We start from the raw sequence: 16,650 nt of genomic DNA on the forward strand, positions 1-16,650 counted from the left end.
AGGAGCATACCAGGCCCTTAGGTCTGTTATGGGTTGTAAGGAGACCCCCCCCACGCCGAAAAATTGACGTAGGGGGTCCCCCTACAATCCATACCAGACCCGTATCCAAAGCACGCTACCCGGCCGGCCAGGAATGGGAGTGGGGACGAGCGAGCGTCCCCCCCCCTCCTGAGCCGTGCCAGGCCGCATGCCCTCAACATGGGGGGGTTGGGTGCTCTGGGGCAGGGGGGCGCACTGCGGGCCCCCCCACCCCAGAGCACCCTGTCCCCATGTTGATGAGGACAGGACCTCTTCCCGACAACCCTTGCCATTGGTTGTCGGGGTATGCGGGCGGGGGCTTATCGGAATCTGGGAATCCCCTTTAATAAGGGGGCCCCCAGATACCGGCCCCCCACCCTAAGTGAATGGATATGGGGTACATCGTACCCCTATCCATTCACCTGGAGGCAAAAAGTAAAATGTAGTAAACACACAACACAAGGCTTTTTAAAATAATTTATTATTCTGCTCCGGATGCCCCCCCTGTCTTCGTTATTAGCTCAATTAGCAGGGGGGGCTTCTTCTTCCGCTCTCCGGGGGTCTTCCACTCTCCGGGGGTCTTCCGCTCTCCGGGGGTCTTCCGCTCTCCGGGGGTCTTCTCCGCTCTCCGGGGGGGCTTCTCCGGACTCCGGGGGGCTTCTTCCATCTTCTCCCCTCTTCCGCTGTTGACTCGGCGAACCCCGGTTCTTCTGCAGCTCTCCGGTGCCTTCTTCTTCAGCGCTGGCTGCCTGCTATCTTTGTGTGTTAGCTCGATTTCAAACAGGCAGCCGGCGCGGTCTTCTGTGACGTCAGGGTCTTCTGGTCTTCTCCCCTCTTCCGATGTTGCCTCGTCGCCTGTTGTCGCTGTAATGATGGAAGCGCGCCTTGCATCACATTTATATAGGCATCACCGTCCCATCATGCTCCGGCAGGTACCCACGTGGTGGGTGCCTACCCACGTGCACCCACCACGTGGGTACCTGCCGGGGCATGATGGGACGGTGATGCCTATATAAATGTGATGCAAGGCGCGCTTCCATCATTACAGCGACAAGATGCGACGAGGCAACATCGGAAGAGGGGAGAAGAACAAAAGAGAAGATGACGTCACAGAAGACCGCGCCGGCCGCCTGTTTGAAATCGAGCTAACACACAAAGATAGCAGGCAGCGCTGAAGAAGAAGGCACCGGAGAGCTGCAGAAGAACCGGGGTTCGCCGAGTCAACAGCGGAAGAGGGGAGAAGATGGAAGAAGCCCCCCGGAGTCCGGAGAAGCCCCCCCCGGAGAGCGGAGAAGACCCCCGGAGAGCGGAACACCCCCGGAGAGTGGAAGACCCCCGGAGAGCGGAAGAAGAAGCCCCCCCCTGCTAATTGAGCTAATAACGAAGACAGGGGGGGCATCCGGAGCAGAATAATAAATTATTTTAAAAAGCCTTGTGTTGTGTGTTTACTACATTTTACTTTTTGCCTCCAGGTGAATGGATAGGGGTACGATGTACCCCATATCCATTCACTTAGGGTGGGGGGCCGGTATCTGGGGGCCCCCTTATTAAAGGGGACTCCCAGATTCCGATAAGCCCCCGCCCGCATACCCCGACAACCAATGGCAAGGGTTGTCGGGAAGAGGTCCTGTCCTCATCAACATGGGGACAGGGTGCTCTGGGGTGGGGGGGCCCGCAGTGCGCCCCCCTGCCCCAGAGCACCCAACCCCCCCATGTTGAGGGCATGCGACCTGGCACGGCTCAGGAGGGGGGGGGACGCTCGCTCGTCCCCACTCCCATTCCTGGCCGGCCGGGTAGCGTGCTTTGGATACGGGTCTGGTATGGATTGTAGGGGGACCCCCTACGTCAATTTTTCGGTGTGGGGGGGTCTCCTTACAACCCATAACAGACCTAAGGGCCTGGTATGCTCCTGGGGGGGAACCCATGCCGGTTTTGAATTTAAAAATTGCCGTGGAGTTCTCCCTCAGGAATGCATACCAAATGCCGTCGCTGGAACGGGCCTTTACAAGGTTTGGCTAACTTTCCACATTATAAAACCAGCCCTAGTTTTGCGCCGGCAAATGCGGAACTTAGGCAGAAATCAAAGTGCTGAAATGCTTTGAAAATCTGCTTAAGTCCTCATTTGCATACGCAAAGCTGCATTTCAATGAGAAATGCCCCCAGTGGCGGATGCGGTACTGCATCCTAAAATCTGACCGTGTAAGTGTCTTACACCTGTCAGATTTTCTGCCTAACTTTGGAAAAAGCCTTTTGAGAATCGTTTCCAAAGTTAGGCACAGGGATACGCAGGCTGAACAGCAGTTAAGTCTGCGTATCTCTTTTGAGAATTTGGCCCAATGTGTCACGACACTTTGCCCTATGTCATCAAAAAAAACCCCAAAGAATTGAAGTTTTGGGCTATTGCTAAATATACACCCCACTGGAGGGGCAGCCACAAAGTGCGGGAATTGAGTAAAAATTAATCCAGATGGATACATGAAATGAGATCTTTATCGCCCAATGGCTTGAATATTGAATTTGATCTCAATTGCTTCATCTCAGATTACTGATCATGGGTTCCTTTGAAATCTAAATTTTAATTTTATAAATATTCAAGTTTATTACTAAATATTTGATATATCTATGTGATAATGAGTTATGATTCATATTATATGCATAGGTTTTTATATATTGTATTGAATAATATTGGTTGTGTCCTGCCATATATTTGACGGCCACTGGGGGCTGCTATGCAGTTTGCATATCCTCTTTAAGGGGTAGATTCACAGACAAGATACGACGGCGTATCACCAGATACGCCGTCGTATCTCTGAGTCCGGCCGGTCGTATCTATGCGCCTGATTCATAGAATCAGTTGCGCATTGATTTCTATTAGATCCGACCGGCGTAAGTCTCTTACGCCGTCGGATCTTAACTGCATATTTACGCTGGCCGCTAGGGGCGTGTACGCTGATTTACGCCTAGAATATGTAAATCAGCTAGATACGCAAATTCACGAACGTACGCCCGGCCGACGCAGTACATTTACGCCGTTTACGTTAGGCTTTTTCCGGCGTAAAGTTACCCCTGCTATATGGTGGCGTAAGTGCGGCATACCAATGTTAAGTATGGCCGTCGTTCCCGCGTCGAATTTTGCATTTTTTATGTTGTTTGCGTAATTCGTCCGTGAATGGGGCTGGACGTCATTTACGTTCACGTCGAAAGCAATGACGATTTGCGGCGGAATTTCGAGCATGCGCACTGGGATTTTTTCACGAACGGCGCATGCGCCGTTCGTAAAAAACGTCAAATACGCGGGGTCACAGTTAATATACATAAAACACGCCCACATCATCCACATTTTAATTAGGCGGGATTACGTCGACACATATACGTTACGCCGCCGTTACTAAGGGCGCAAGTTGTTTCTGAATACAGAACTTGCGCCCTAAATTACGGCGGCGTAACGTATCTGAGTTACGCCGGGCGGATAGATAGACCATTATATTTGAATCTAGCCCTAAGTGTCCGTTTTTAAATAATGTTCTTATATGATTGTTTTAAAGTTCTAAGTTTATTATTTTTTCCCTATTGTATTAAAAGCAAGTGACTATTATGTTTTTTTTAATTGATTTTTATTAACATTATATGGACAGCCACACTCCAAAGTCTTAAAAAGACGTGCCCTTTATTTGGGGAAAAAAATGCACTACAAAAAACAGCATACAGTGGGAAAAAACAGCTGACGCGTTTCACATTGAACCTCAAAGCTTAGTCATAGCTATAAATGAAACAAAAGAATTCAAATATATATACACAGTGATCTACAATCCTTATTTGACCCGCCCAATGTCTGATTGGCTCCAGCAAATTGCTAGAATCTCAAACACATGTTGGGGGAGACAAATGGTAAGACAAACATTAAATGCAAAGTGAAAACGTGATAAAAAGCATGTGTGTAACATGACCAATATAAAGAGATTTTTTTGACATTAAACAAGATACACAAAAATGTGTGTACACATGAGTGATATTGAGTATATAGGTGTACCCTAAAAAATGTATATATATATTGGTTTAAAAATAGTGATATATGATAGTAAAAAATTAAAAGTAAAAGAAATAGAAAGGATATGAGTATGTATGTCCCATAAATGTGAAATGAATGAATAAAGGTGAAAGAAAATATGTGTGAGACATATGAATCCTTGCTATGAAGCATATGATGTCATCTAATCATAGAAACAAGGAAGAAATCACATAAACAAAATTGTATCACAGTGTGATGTATGATATATTATTTTGATATTAGTGAATAATTATAAGGAATATAAAAAAATATAAAAATATACATATATATCATGTGTAGTGATGTGTGAAAAAATGTAAGTAAATTATTGTGTATATAATAGACATTGTAATAGTGTGTTCAAAAAGGAAAGGATGACAAGAATATTGAATGGTACATCACTGAGGGAATAACACCCCGCAATTGTATATGTATATATGCAAACATCTAGTTCTGTATGCTGTGGAGGAACCGACAAAGCGGTGAATAATATATACATAAGAAATACAAATTAACATATAAAAAGGGGGGGTACCAAAATACCTTGAAACCTATATAGTTTCCGTATGTATAAAAAACGTTTTTTTCATTTAAAAAAAAATATATAAATAAAATAGAACCCTCATAATCAATGTCTACAATGGAAATACCCAAGTACTATGATGTTGTGAAAAGTCATAACAATCTAATTGGTGTAAAAATAGAAATAGACATAGAAAAAGCCATCCTGCCGATGAATAACCGCAAGGGTGGCAGATGCTTAATGACCATAGAACTGACAAGAGCCAGGACACGTATATATGTTTTTTTTTAATCCATTTTTATTAATTTATTTTTCTTATTTCTTACATAAATATGCCTAATCGGCATCCGTTGCATTTCAATTGACATAGATTGTACAACATTTTTACATTCCTATTATGTTCCACTATACGTCTCTATATTTTTTATATCCTACCCCCTCCCCACCACCCCCCCCCCTCTATCCTCTGCACTCTACATTGAGAATCTATCCATCACCAGTTTTGGTGGTGCAACACTCTCATCTCTCAACCAGGAGTACCAAATCTCCTCAAATTTACCTTCTGTTTTCCTTCTTTTGTAGGCCAGGTGTTCTCTACCCAACAAGGAGTTAACATATGCAATCCATTGCTTCCCTGTGGGGACCCCCGGGGCCATCCAATAACGTGCAATGAGTTTTCTTGCCAAATACAACAATCTTGTTATCATATAGTACTTTCCTTTTGTATACTCTCTAGGATCAATGGCCCCTAACAAGTATACTAGGGGATCCAATGGGACTGGTACCTGTGCCACTCTAGTGATATACTGTGATACTTCCTCCCAATATCTGTGAAGCTTTGGACATCTCCAAATCAAGTGTATGAAGTCCCCCTGCTGAACCTTACACTTTGGGCACATAGGGGTGTCCCGTCTTCCCCATCTGTGTAGTTGTGGCACTGTTCTGTAGGCCCTGTGTAAAATAAAGAGTTGCGACAATTTGTGCGATGCAGAAACGGACACCACCGGGACAGATTCAAGCGCCCTCTCCCACTGGTCTCCGTCTATCCCCCCAATATCTTCCACCCACTTCCTGCGGCTTCTATGGGAGGCATGGCTCTGAATTGTTGCTAACAATCCCTCATATATTTTTGTTATCAGTCCCCCCCGAGCTTCTGCTTGCAGAACCGCCGTCATCAGGGGTGACGGTGGAGTTACCAATAGTGATCGTGTTTGTTGTTGTTTCTGTAGAGCATGCCGGAGCTGGAGATACTGATAGAAGCCCCGTGGGGCTAATTGGTATTCTCTACACAGTTGCTCGTAAGTTTTCAGTACCTTACCCTCATACAGCTGTGAAAATAACCAAATTCCCCTCTTTTTCCAGGAGGTAAAGCCTACTAGATCCTGTAGCTCTGCATATCTGGGATTGTTCCATATTGGAGTGAATGGTAACACCCCCTCTGTCCCCACAGTCTTCCGTAGCTCCCCCCATACCTTTCTGAGGAGGGTTCCTGTGGGTGCTGCCTGTGGCATACTGGGCAAGCCCATCTCAAGATGGGAGGCTGCCTTTAATGAGGGAGCAGTACCAATCACCATATTTATATTTGGATCCTCTCTTTCTTCCCGTCCCCATCCCACCAGCTGTTGTATCTGGGAGGCTAAAAAGTACCCCCCCTATCTTTTCCATATTGTAAAGTGGTTAAGCTAATCCTGGCTACCTTTTTCTTCCATATCAACTCCCGCATCTGGGTATCAATTCTTTTAAACCATTTATTTGATATCCATACTGGTGAATTATGGAAGATATATAGGAGTTGTGGAGCCCACACCATTTTAATTAAGTTAGCTCTCCCTACCACTGATAGGGGGAGTTTGCACCAGCTGTCACTTTTCTCTCTTTGCTTCGCCAGTAGTGGACTCAGGTTCAGCTGGAGATATTCAGCCGTATCCGGGGAAACTACCACCCCCAGATAGCAAAAACTACTTGATATAGTGATCTGCTCGGCTCTCACGGGTAACTGCTCCCTCAATGGATCTATGGGCATTAATATTGATTTGGACCAGTTTATATTGAACCCAGAGAAGCTTCCAAATTCTACTATTATCTCCATTGCTGTGCGCAGCGACGCTGCCGTATCCCCCAAATATATAAGTATATCATCTGCATATAAGGAAATGTTTTCCTCCCTCTGGCCCCTGCTAAACCCGACCACCTCTGGTGTATTTCTAAGCAGTATCGCCAACGGCTCAACTGCCAGGGCGAACAGCAGTGGGGATAACGGGCATCCCTGCTGGGTGCCTCTATGTAGCTCAAATGGGAGGGAAAGGTTATTATTAACTCGGAGTCTGGCTCTAGGCTTGGAGTAGAGCACCTTTACCCGTTTTATAAACCTGTCTCCCAGTCCAAACCTAGTTAATATTTCCAAGAGGTAAGGCCACTCCACACTATCGAACGCTTTGGTAGCATCCAGTGACAGAATAGCCCTACCCCCTGGATTATCTACCCGCACCTGCAGATTCATATATAGTCTTCTTATATTAGCGGCAGTTGAACGGTTAGGTATAAAACCAGACTGGTCTTGATGCACCAGCCTGTCTATAACCTGCAATAACCTTTTAGCCAGAATTTTTGCTAAAAGTTTAACATGCGTATTGAGTAAAGAGATTGGACGGTATGAGTCTCGAGACAACTTATCTTTGCCTGGTTTAGGAAGTAATATAATTATAGCCTCCTGCATACTGTCAGGTAGAGTTCCCTTCTCCTCTGCTTCAGATAATGCTTCCAGCAAGGGCTGCAATATAACCTCTCCATATTGAGAGTATACCTCCACTGGTAGTCCATCTGGACCAGGGGATTTATGTTGCGCAGCCCCTTCCAGAGCTTCCTTCAGTTCTACCAGTGTGATAGGGAGATTTAACATCTCCCTATCCTCCTCAGCCAGTTGGGGGATGGGGCAGCCCTGCAAAAACTAGGCCATCTTCGAACCTACATTCTTGGTCTTGGAGGAATATAACTCCATATAAAACTCATCTAAGATGTCAGAGCTAATAGTGTGTGTCTCCCCGGACTCCACTCTTATAGCCAAAATGTTCGAGGAAACCCTTTGCTCCCTGGCTACCAGTGCTAAGATATGTCCCATATTTTCCCCTTCCTCAAATTGACTCTGTTGGTGGAAATATCTCCTCTTTTCCGTTGCTGACAACAGTACCGAGTTGTACAAAGATTGTGCCTCAACCCAGGAATCCTGGTTATCTGCTACCAACGCTTGTTCTCTGTTTTTCATTTCATCCCGGACTTTATCTTCCCATTCCCTAGAGCGGGGTCTTAATGCCCGATATTTCCCTAATTAGGCACCCCCTCAAAATCCCATTCAAAATTGAGTCCCCTGGGAATTCTTATGTGGAGAGAGAATATCCAGAATACTTCTCTTCTGCATAGATTTCTGAACTTGTCCCCCCCTCTAATGGGTGTAATGATCTTTTCTATGCCTTGGACAGTAAAACTGGATATGTCTTTGAAATGTATGATGTTCCAGTGTCTGGCCACATTAGTGTCATGATCTTTGGCAATATCATACAGGTGGTCACGTAATCTGTCTTTCAGTCTGCGGGTGGTGCGGCCCACATACTGAAGTTTGCATGTACTGCAGCCAATAACGTATATGACAAATTTTGTATTGCAGTTTATAAAGTGCTTAATGGCAAAACTTCTCTCACAAGAGTGGGAGTGGACATGTTGTCCAGTTTTAACAAGTTTGCAATATCTGCATCCATTAACCCCGCATTTAAACGTGCCCTGGAACTGTAACCAGTTAGTATTTATGTTTTGACTTTGAAAAAGACTTGGAGACAACTTGCTACCCAGTGTGGGAGCTCTACGGGAAACTGTCCTAATGCCTTTCTCCAAAATATGCTGATAAATGGGTTGTCGTTATACAATATAGGCAGGTATTTGTTAACGATAGACCTAATTTTACTGAATTCAGAGCTGTATGGAGTGGAGAAAACAGGGACATCACTGAAAGAGGTGGTTTGTACTTTTTGAGTAGAGATGTGGGTATTTTTTAGAAGGGAATCCCTGGGTATAGTGCTGGCTCTAGATGTTGCCCTATTAATAATTTTAATAGGGTATCCCCTTTCTACAAATCTATGTGACATTTTGGTTGCCTCCAAAGAGAAGTTCTCAGGTGAGCTGCACAGGCGTTTAAGCCTGAGAAATTGGCCATAGGGAACCGCATTAATGGTGTGCCCGGGATGTGCAGAGTCTGCCCGTAAAAGGGCATTTCCTGCCGTCTTTTTTCTGTAGAGACTGGTGGTAATTTTACCACCAGTGCCTAAAAGTCTGACATCCAGATATTCAATGGAAGTAGTTTGTAAATCTCCTGTAAATTTGAGGTTCAAACAGTTGTCATTCAAATAGACCAGCCAGGTGTCCAAGTCAATACTGCTGTCATTAATAATGAACAGCAGATCGTCTATGTAGCGACAATAAGATGCAGTATCCAAACGGCGGGGACTACTACATCCAAAAATGCGTGACCTCTCCCACCAACCCATGTATCGTTTGGCAAGAGAGGGAGAAAATTTGGCTCCCATTGAGGCCCTGCACTTCTGGAGATAGTAGCCCCCTGTCAAACATGAAAAAATGATGCTTCAAAAGGTATTCTAAAGCTTGACATATGAATTCCTGTAGGACCAAGGAGAATTTTCCAGACTCTTTCAAGAAAATCTTCACTGCCTCAATGCCCAAATGGTGAGGGATGCTAGAGTAAAGGCTTGTAACATCACAACTAATCCACCTGTGACTGTCAGTCCATGCAAACTCATGAAGTTTATTGAGTAGATCTTTGGTGTCGCGAAGATATCCTGGGAGTCCCAGGACTAGAGGTTGAAGTTGACTGTCAACCCAATCGCCTAAAAATTTGTGAGTGTGCCTTTGTCACAAGCCTGTCATTTACCTTCTCTTGATATTTACATGATTGCGCTATGAGGATTTCTTTCTCTCCTTGTCTTGCATGAGCTGTGCTAAGTGTGGAGGATTTTACACCTGGCTGTGAGGCAGCTACCTGAGACTGGGAAGGCTGATTCCACCCAACATTGTTCAAGTCATTATATCAGTATTGTGTCTTTCCTGCTATACAGAGGATCAGCACATACCCAGCCACTGATTCGGACTATTACTATGATTTTGTTATATGTTTGTTTAACACAATTGCACTACCACTTGTACTGTTGTAGTAAGTTTACACCATTTGAGTTAATTTTCAGCGCATAATACTTTATTCACATATATATTTTTGGTTGGTTACCTTTTTATATGCTGCGATTATTATTTGGTTATTTTTTTGGTGTCATATATTTAAGTATTTAGCAGCGCTGTAGTACTTTTACATTTTATTCACTGCTCACGTATATCACTATTTAGCAGCTACTATGGATATATTTAAGTATATGGAAAATCGCACAGTAGACTTGAAAGATGTTTTTACCACCAAACCTGTTTCTGAGATAGGTGATCTTGACACCACCTTTAGAAAGTTTGGTCACCTAATGGAAAAGAAGGTGAGTGGAATCTAACCACTCATGAGCAATATATCAAAGAAGGCATTGTCCCACGGAGGCTTAGATTGGATGTTCCCATCAATGATGGACTTTTAGACAAAGATTCCATTGAGGAATGGTATAAGTTCTTTAATGAAAAAGGGTTAGAAGTATTGCAATTTTTAATTAAGCGGAAACAAAGAAAAATTGCCAATATAAATAAACAGATTGCTGAATGCAAAGTTTTTTTAGAATAGAATAAATTGAAACAATCCCCAACCCCCCCCCTCCCCCCTAGTGGGCATTTAAAAGTTTTCAGGTACAGATCAGCGCCCATTATCCCCATCCTACCTCCCTCCACTCCAGCAAGTATACAGCACAACATAACATACACATGTGTCCCCTCATCCCATACCTAGAACAAACGATCATACACAAGATCTATTGGGGCCAGACCCGGGGTGTTGAGCCAAGGGGCCCATAACTTTTCATATTTACCACTGGTCTCTCTTCTCTGATACACAACCTTTTCCAGCCTCAATGTGACCCCCATTTGCTTAATCCACTCCTGCACTGTAGGTGGGTCAGTGTCCTTCCAGTGCCTTAGGATCACCAAGCGAGCCTGGAACAGGGCTCTACCAATAGCTTTGTGTGCACATCTAATACACATCTAATTGAAACCTTTAAATGCATCAAGGGGTGAAAAGGGCTCAGGAAGGCAGTCTTTTCAATATGAAACCAAAATCAAGAACACAGGGACCTCAAACTAATTGCAGGAAAGTTCAAAACAAATCTTAAGCCTCATACACACGATCGGACTTCACGGATCGCGGTAAATTGCCGCTGATAGCGGCCGTTTACCACGTGATCGCTCCGTCCAATGACGGAGCGATCACATGTAAACAAACCGGCGTCATTTGATGACGCCGGTTCCTCCCTCCTCTCTCTGTACCGATCGGTACAGTGTGAGAGGGGGAGAGCGGGTGTCAGCAGCGCTGTGGATGGATTTGTGACTATTGCAGTCACAGATCCATCCATCCCTGCTCAGCCATCCCTGCAATACCCCCTGCCATACTCTGCAATACCCCCTGCCATACTCTGCAATACCCCCTGCAATACTCTGCAATACCCCCTGCCATACTCTGCAATACCCCCTGCAATACTCTGCAATACCCCCTGCAATACTCTGCAATACCCCCTGCCGTACTCTGCAATACCCCCTGCCGTACTCTGCAATACCCCCTGCCGTACTCTGCAATACCCCCTGCAATACTCTGCAATACCCCCTGCCGTACTCTGCAATACCCCCTGCAATACTCTGCAATACCCCCTGCCGTACTCTGCAATACCCCCTGCAATACTCTGCAATACCCCCTGCAATACCCCCTGCAATACTCTGCAATACCCCCTGCAATACTTTGCAATACCCCCTGCAATACCCCCTGCAATACCCCCTGCAATACTCTGCAATACCCCCTGCAATACTTTGCAATACCCCCTGCAATACTCTGCAATACCCCCTGCAATACTCTGCAATACCCCCTGCAATACTGTGCAATACCTCTGCAATACTCTGCAATACCCCCTGCGCTAATAATCTGCAATACCCCCTGCGCTAATACTCTGCAATACCCCCCGCACGATACTCTGCAATACCCCCCGCACAATACTCTGCAATACCCCCCGCACAATACTCTGCAGTACCCCTGCACCAATACTCTTCAATACCCCCGCACAATGCTCTGCAATACCCCCACAAATACTCTGCAATACCCCCCGCACCAATATTTTGCAATACCCCCGCACAATGCTCTGCAATACCCCCACAAATACTCTGCAATACCCCCCACACCAATACTCTGCAGTACCCCCGCACCAATACTCTGCAGTACCCCAGCACCAATACTCTGCAGTTCCCCCGCACCAATACTCTGCAATACCCCCCCCGCACAATACTCTGCAATACCCCCGCACAATACTCTGCAATAACCGGAAAAAAATGTGTTTTAACCACTTCCTGCCCGCCGGCCGTCATATGACGCCCTTGACTTTGTGCAGGGATATCTGAATGATGCCTGCACCTTAAGGCATCATTCAGATATCATCTTTTTCAGTCTGCGATTCTCTACACCATAAGAATAATCATGTCGGCTGTTATGCCTCTTGATTGTTCTTACGGGAGGCGAAAGGGGACGTCCCCCCTCCCTTCTCCCTCCGGTGCTTCTTCCGACTCACCGCTATGATCGAAGCCAGGATCGTTTTTTTTCAGGCTTCCCAGCCTAGAGGTGAGATGTGGGGTCTTATTGACCCCATATCTCACTGTAAAGAGGACCTGCCATGCTATATTCCTATTACAAGGGATGTTTACATTCCTTGTAATTGGAATAAAAGTGATCAAAACATTTATTTTTGGGGAAAAACATGTCAAACTAAAATAAATAAAGTAAAATGAACAATAAAAAAAAAAAAAAAAATGTTAAGTGCCCCTGTTCCCGTGTGCTCGTATACAGAAGCGACCGCACTCGTAAGTCCCGCCCACATATGAAAACGGTGTTCAAACCACACATGTGAGGTATCGCTGCGAACGTTAGAGGGAGAGCAATAATTTTGGCCCTAGACCTCTTCTCCAACTAAAAAGATGTAACCAGTAAAAATATTTAAAGCGTCACCTATGGGGATTTTTAAGTAGCGAAGTTTGGCGCCATTCCACAAGCGTGTGCAATTTTGAAGGGTGACATGTTGAGTATCTATCGACTCGGCGTAACTTCATCTTTCATATTATGCAAAAACATTGGGCTAACTTTAATGTTTTTTTTTTTTTAAAGCACAAAACCATTTTATTTCCAAAAAAACGCATTCGAAAAATTGCTGCGAAAATAACGTGCGCGATAAAAAGTTGCAACGACCGCCATTGTATTCTCTAGGATTTTTGCTAAAAAAGAATATATAATGTTTTGGGGTTCTATGCAATTTTCTAGCAAATAAATTATGATTTTTCCATGTAGGAGAGGAATGTCAGAATTGGTCTGGGTGTTCCAGAAAGCCTGATGGTGCTCCCTGCATGTTGGGCCTCTGTATGTGGCCACGCTGTGTAAAAGTCGCACACATGTGGTATCGCCATACTCGGGAGGAATAGCAGAATGTGTTTTGGGGTGTAATTTGTTGTATGCATATGCTGTGTGTGAGAAATAACCTGCGAATATGAACATTTTGTGAAAAAAAAAAATCTTGATTTTGCAAAGAATTGTGGGAAAAAATTATAACTTCAAAAAACTCACCATGCCTTTTTCTAAATACCTTGGAATGTCTTCTTTCCAAAAAGGGGTCATTTGGGGGGTATTTGTACTTTTCTGGCATGTTAGGGTCTCAAGAATAATAACCCAATTTCCAAAAATAAGAACCCACTTTTTTATTTTTTTTACCAAAGATATGTAGCAGTATACATTTTAGGCCAAATTTATGAAGAAAATTTTCTTTTTTGCAAAATTTTATAATAGAAATGAAGAAAAATTCATTTTTTTACAACATTTTCTTTATTTTTTCATTTATAGCGAAAAAAAATAAAAACTGCAGAGGTGATCAAATACCACCAAAAGAAAGCTCTATTTGTGGGAAAAAAATGACAAAAATTTTATTTGGTTACAGTGTTGTATGACTGAGTTATTGTCATTCAAAATGTGAGAGCACCAAAAGCTGAAAATTGGTCTGGTGATTAAGGGGGTTTTCGTGCCCAGTGGTCAGGTGGTTAAAGACACCCTTTGGGCAACTTCTGCTATTGTTGGCTGATCTTTAGCATTGTTTCTGAGCATGCATGTTTGTACTTTGGACTTTAGTCGGATGGACTTGTGTACACACAATCGGATTATGCTTCATCGGACATTTGTTGTCGAAAAGTTTGAGAGCATTCACAGCGAACATTTGTCCGATGAAAAAGCAAAAACAATTGTATGATGGAGCATACAGATGGTCGGATTGTCTTATCAAACACGTCCGTCGGACCGTTGTTGTCAAGAAGTCTGATCGGGTGTATGGGCCTTTAGAAACTATTATTTTACTGAAAGGGTAGTTGATGATTGGAATAAACTACCAACAGGGGTAGCGAGACAGTAAATGGCTTCAAACATGCTTGGGTTAAACATATATCCATAGTCAGACAGCAAGGTTAATGAAACCCCCCTAATAAATAAATAAATGAAATGGGCAGACTCGATGGACTACTTAGTCTTTTTCTGCCGTCACTTTTCTATGTTTCATAAAAGGTGTCAGTGTTTGCAGTAAAAACAATTGCAGGACTCAGGAGACATGAAGACCATGGGTGTTGGTGGTATTTATTTATTACAGGTACTTACTGTATATAGCTAGCGGTGTCAATTTATGAAGTGCTTTACATATATATTGTACATTCACATCAGTCCCTGCCCTCAAGGCGCTTACAATCTAAGGTCCCTTAAGCCTCAGGCCCCGTACACACGTCCGAGGAACTCGACGTGCCAAACACATCGAGTTCCTCGTCGAGTTCAGTGTGGAAGCCACCGAGATCTCGGCGGGCCGACTTTCCTCATTGAACAACAAGGAAATAGAGAACATGTTCTCTTTTTGGCCCGACGAGTTCCTCGTCGGCTTCCTCGCTGAAAAGTGTACACACGACCGAGTTTCTCGGCAGAATCCAGCTCCGACCGAGTTTCTGGCTGAATTCTGCCGAGAAACTCGGTCGTGTGCACGGGGCCTTATACACACGGTCGGACATCCGACAAACTTTCCCTTGGATTTTTTTCTGAAGTGAGTTGTCCGGTCACACCCATAGCATACACACGCTCAGACTTTTCTGCAAACTTTTCTAAAACTTTCCCAACATCACATGGTTTTTCTGCTCTTTTCTGGTCTTTACCGCCACCCTTTGGTTAACTTCTGCTATTGTTGGTTGATTTTAACATTGATTCTGAGCATTCGTATTTGCACTTTGTACAAAAGTCGAAAAGTTTGCCCGTTTGCAGACCGAACTTTTTGTCCGATGAAACCCAAAAAAAGTTGGTCCGATGGAGCGTACACACGATCGGACAAATTTGAAAACTTGTTGATTTTGAAGTTTGTTGGCCGAAAGTCCGACCGTGTGTACGGGCCTTAAGTCACATTCATAATCAAACACATACTAGGGCCAATCTAGACAGAAGCTGATTAACCTACCATAACAACCGTAGTACACCCACACCAGCACAACATGATAGCTCCAGGTGGGTAATATGGTGGTTGGAATTTGAACCGACAAGCCTAGTCAGTGGCGGCTGGTGCTCAAAACAAACTGAAAAAAAAAAAAAAACATCAAACGCAGCTACTGTGCACATCAATTGCCACCACTGTGCTATCAAACGCAGCCACTGTGCCCATCAAAAGCAGCCACTGTGCCCATCAAACGCAGCCACTATGCCATCAAACGCAGCCATGGTGCCATCAATCACTGCGACTGTGCCATCAAACGCAGCCACTGTGCCCATCAAACGCAGCCACTGTGCCATCAATTGCAGCCACTGTGGCCATCAAACGCAGCCACTTTGCCATCAAACGCAGCCACGGTGCCATCAATCACCGCGACTGTGCCATCAAACGCAGCCACTGTGTCCATCAAATGCAGCCACTGTGCCATCAATTGCAGCCACTGTGGCCATCAAATGCAGCCACTGTGCCCATCAAACGCAGCCACAGTGCCCATCAATTGCTGCCAGTGTGCCCATCAATTGCTGCCAGTGTGCCCATCAATTGCCGCCAGTGTGCCCATAATTTGCCACTACTGTGCCCATCAAATGCTGCCAGTGTGCATTCCCCACCCACCCGGCACTTACCTATCTCGGTGGGGCTGCGGGTCACGGTGACGGTGTCCTCCACACTCCTCGATGGCTTCTCCCGTCCTCTCTTCCCATCTTCTGCTATGATTGGACACCTGATAGCCTTATGGTGGCATTGCCACTGACCCTAGTGCTGCTAGGCGAACGTGTTAACCACTTAGCCACTGTGCTGCCTGCATAATTTGGTCAAAATACATCTAATACTTCGAGAGTACATCTTTACAGGTAAGCGTTTATGGATTAACCAGCTTTGGTGTGCCCTGGGCTCAGGTAACGCATACAAGTTTTTTGTACTTTGTGAAAGGGTTAGTGTAGGACTCACCAAACAGAAGTACCGTTGGTTCCAGTGGTAGCTACATATTTTGCTGTAAAATCTCATAATTTTGTGTGGATGGGCATATGGATTGATGAATGGATGGAAGGAAGGTTGGACATATGGCTGTATGGATGTATGCAGGGATGGACGTAAGGATGGATGTATAGATGGATGTATAGATGGACGTAAGGATGGATGTATAGATGGATGTATAGATGGACGTAGGGATGGATGTATAGATGGATGTATAGATGGACGTAAGGATGGATGTATAGATAGATGTATAGATGGACGTAAGGATGGATGTATAGATGGGTGTATAGATGGACGTAGGGATGGATGTATAGATGGACGTAAGGATGGATGTATAGATGGACGTAAGGATG

Source organism: Rana temporaria, chromosome 10, assembly GCF_905171775.1.
Source record: "Rana temporaria chromosome 10, aRanTem1.1, whole genome shotgun sequence".
NCBI classification, from domain to species: domain Eukaryota; kingdom Metazoa; phylum Chordata; class Amphibia; order Anura; family Ranidae; genus Rana; species Rana temporaria.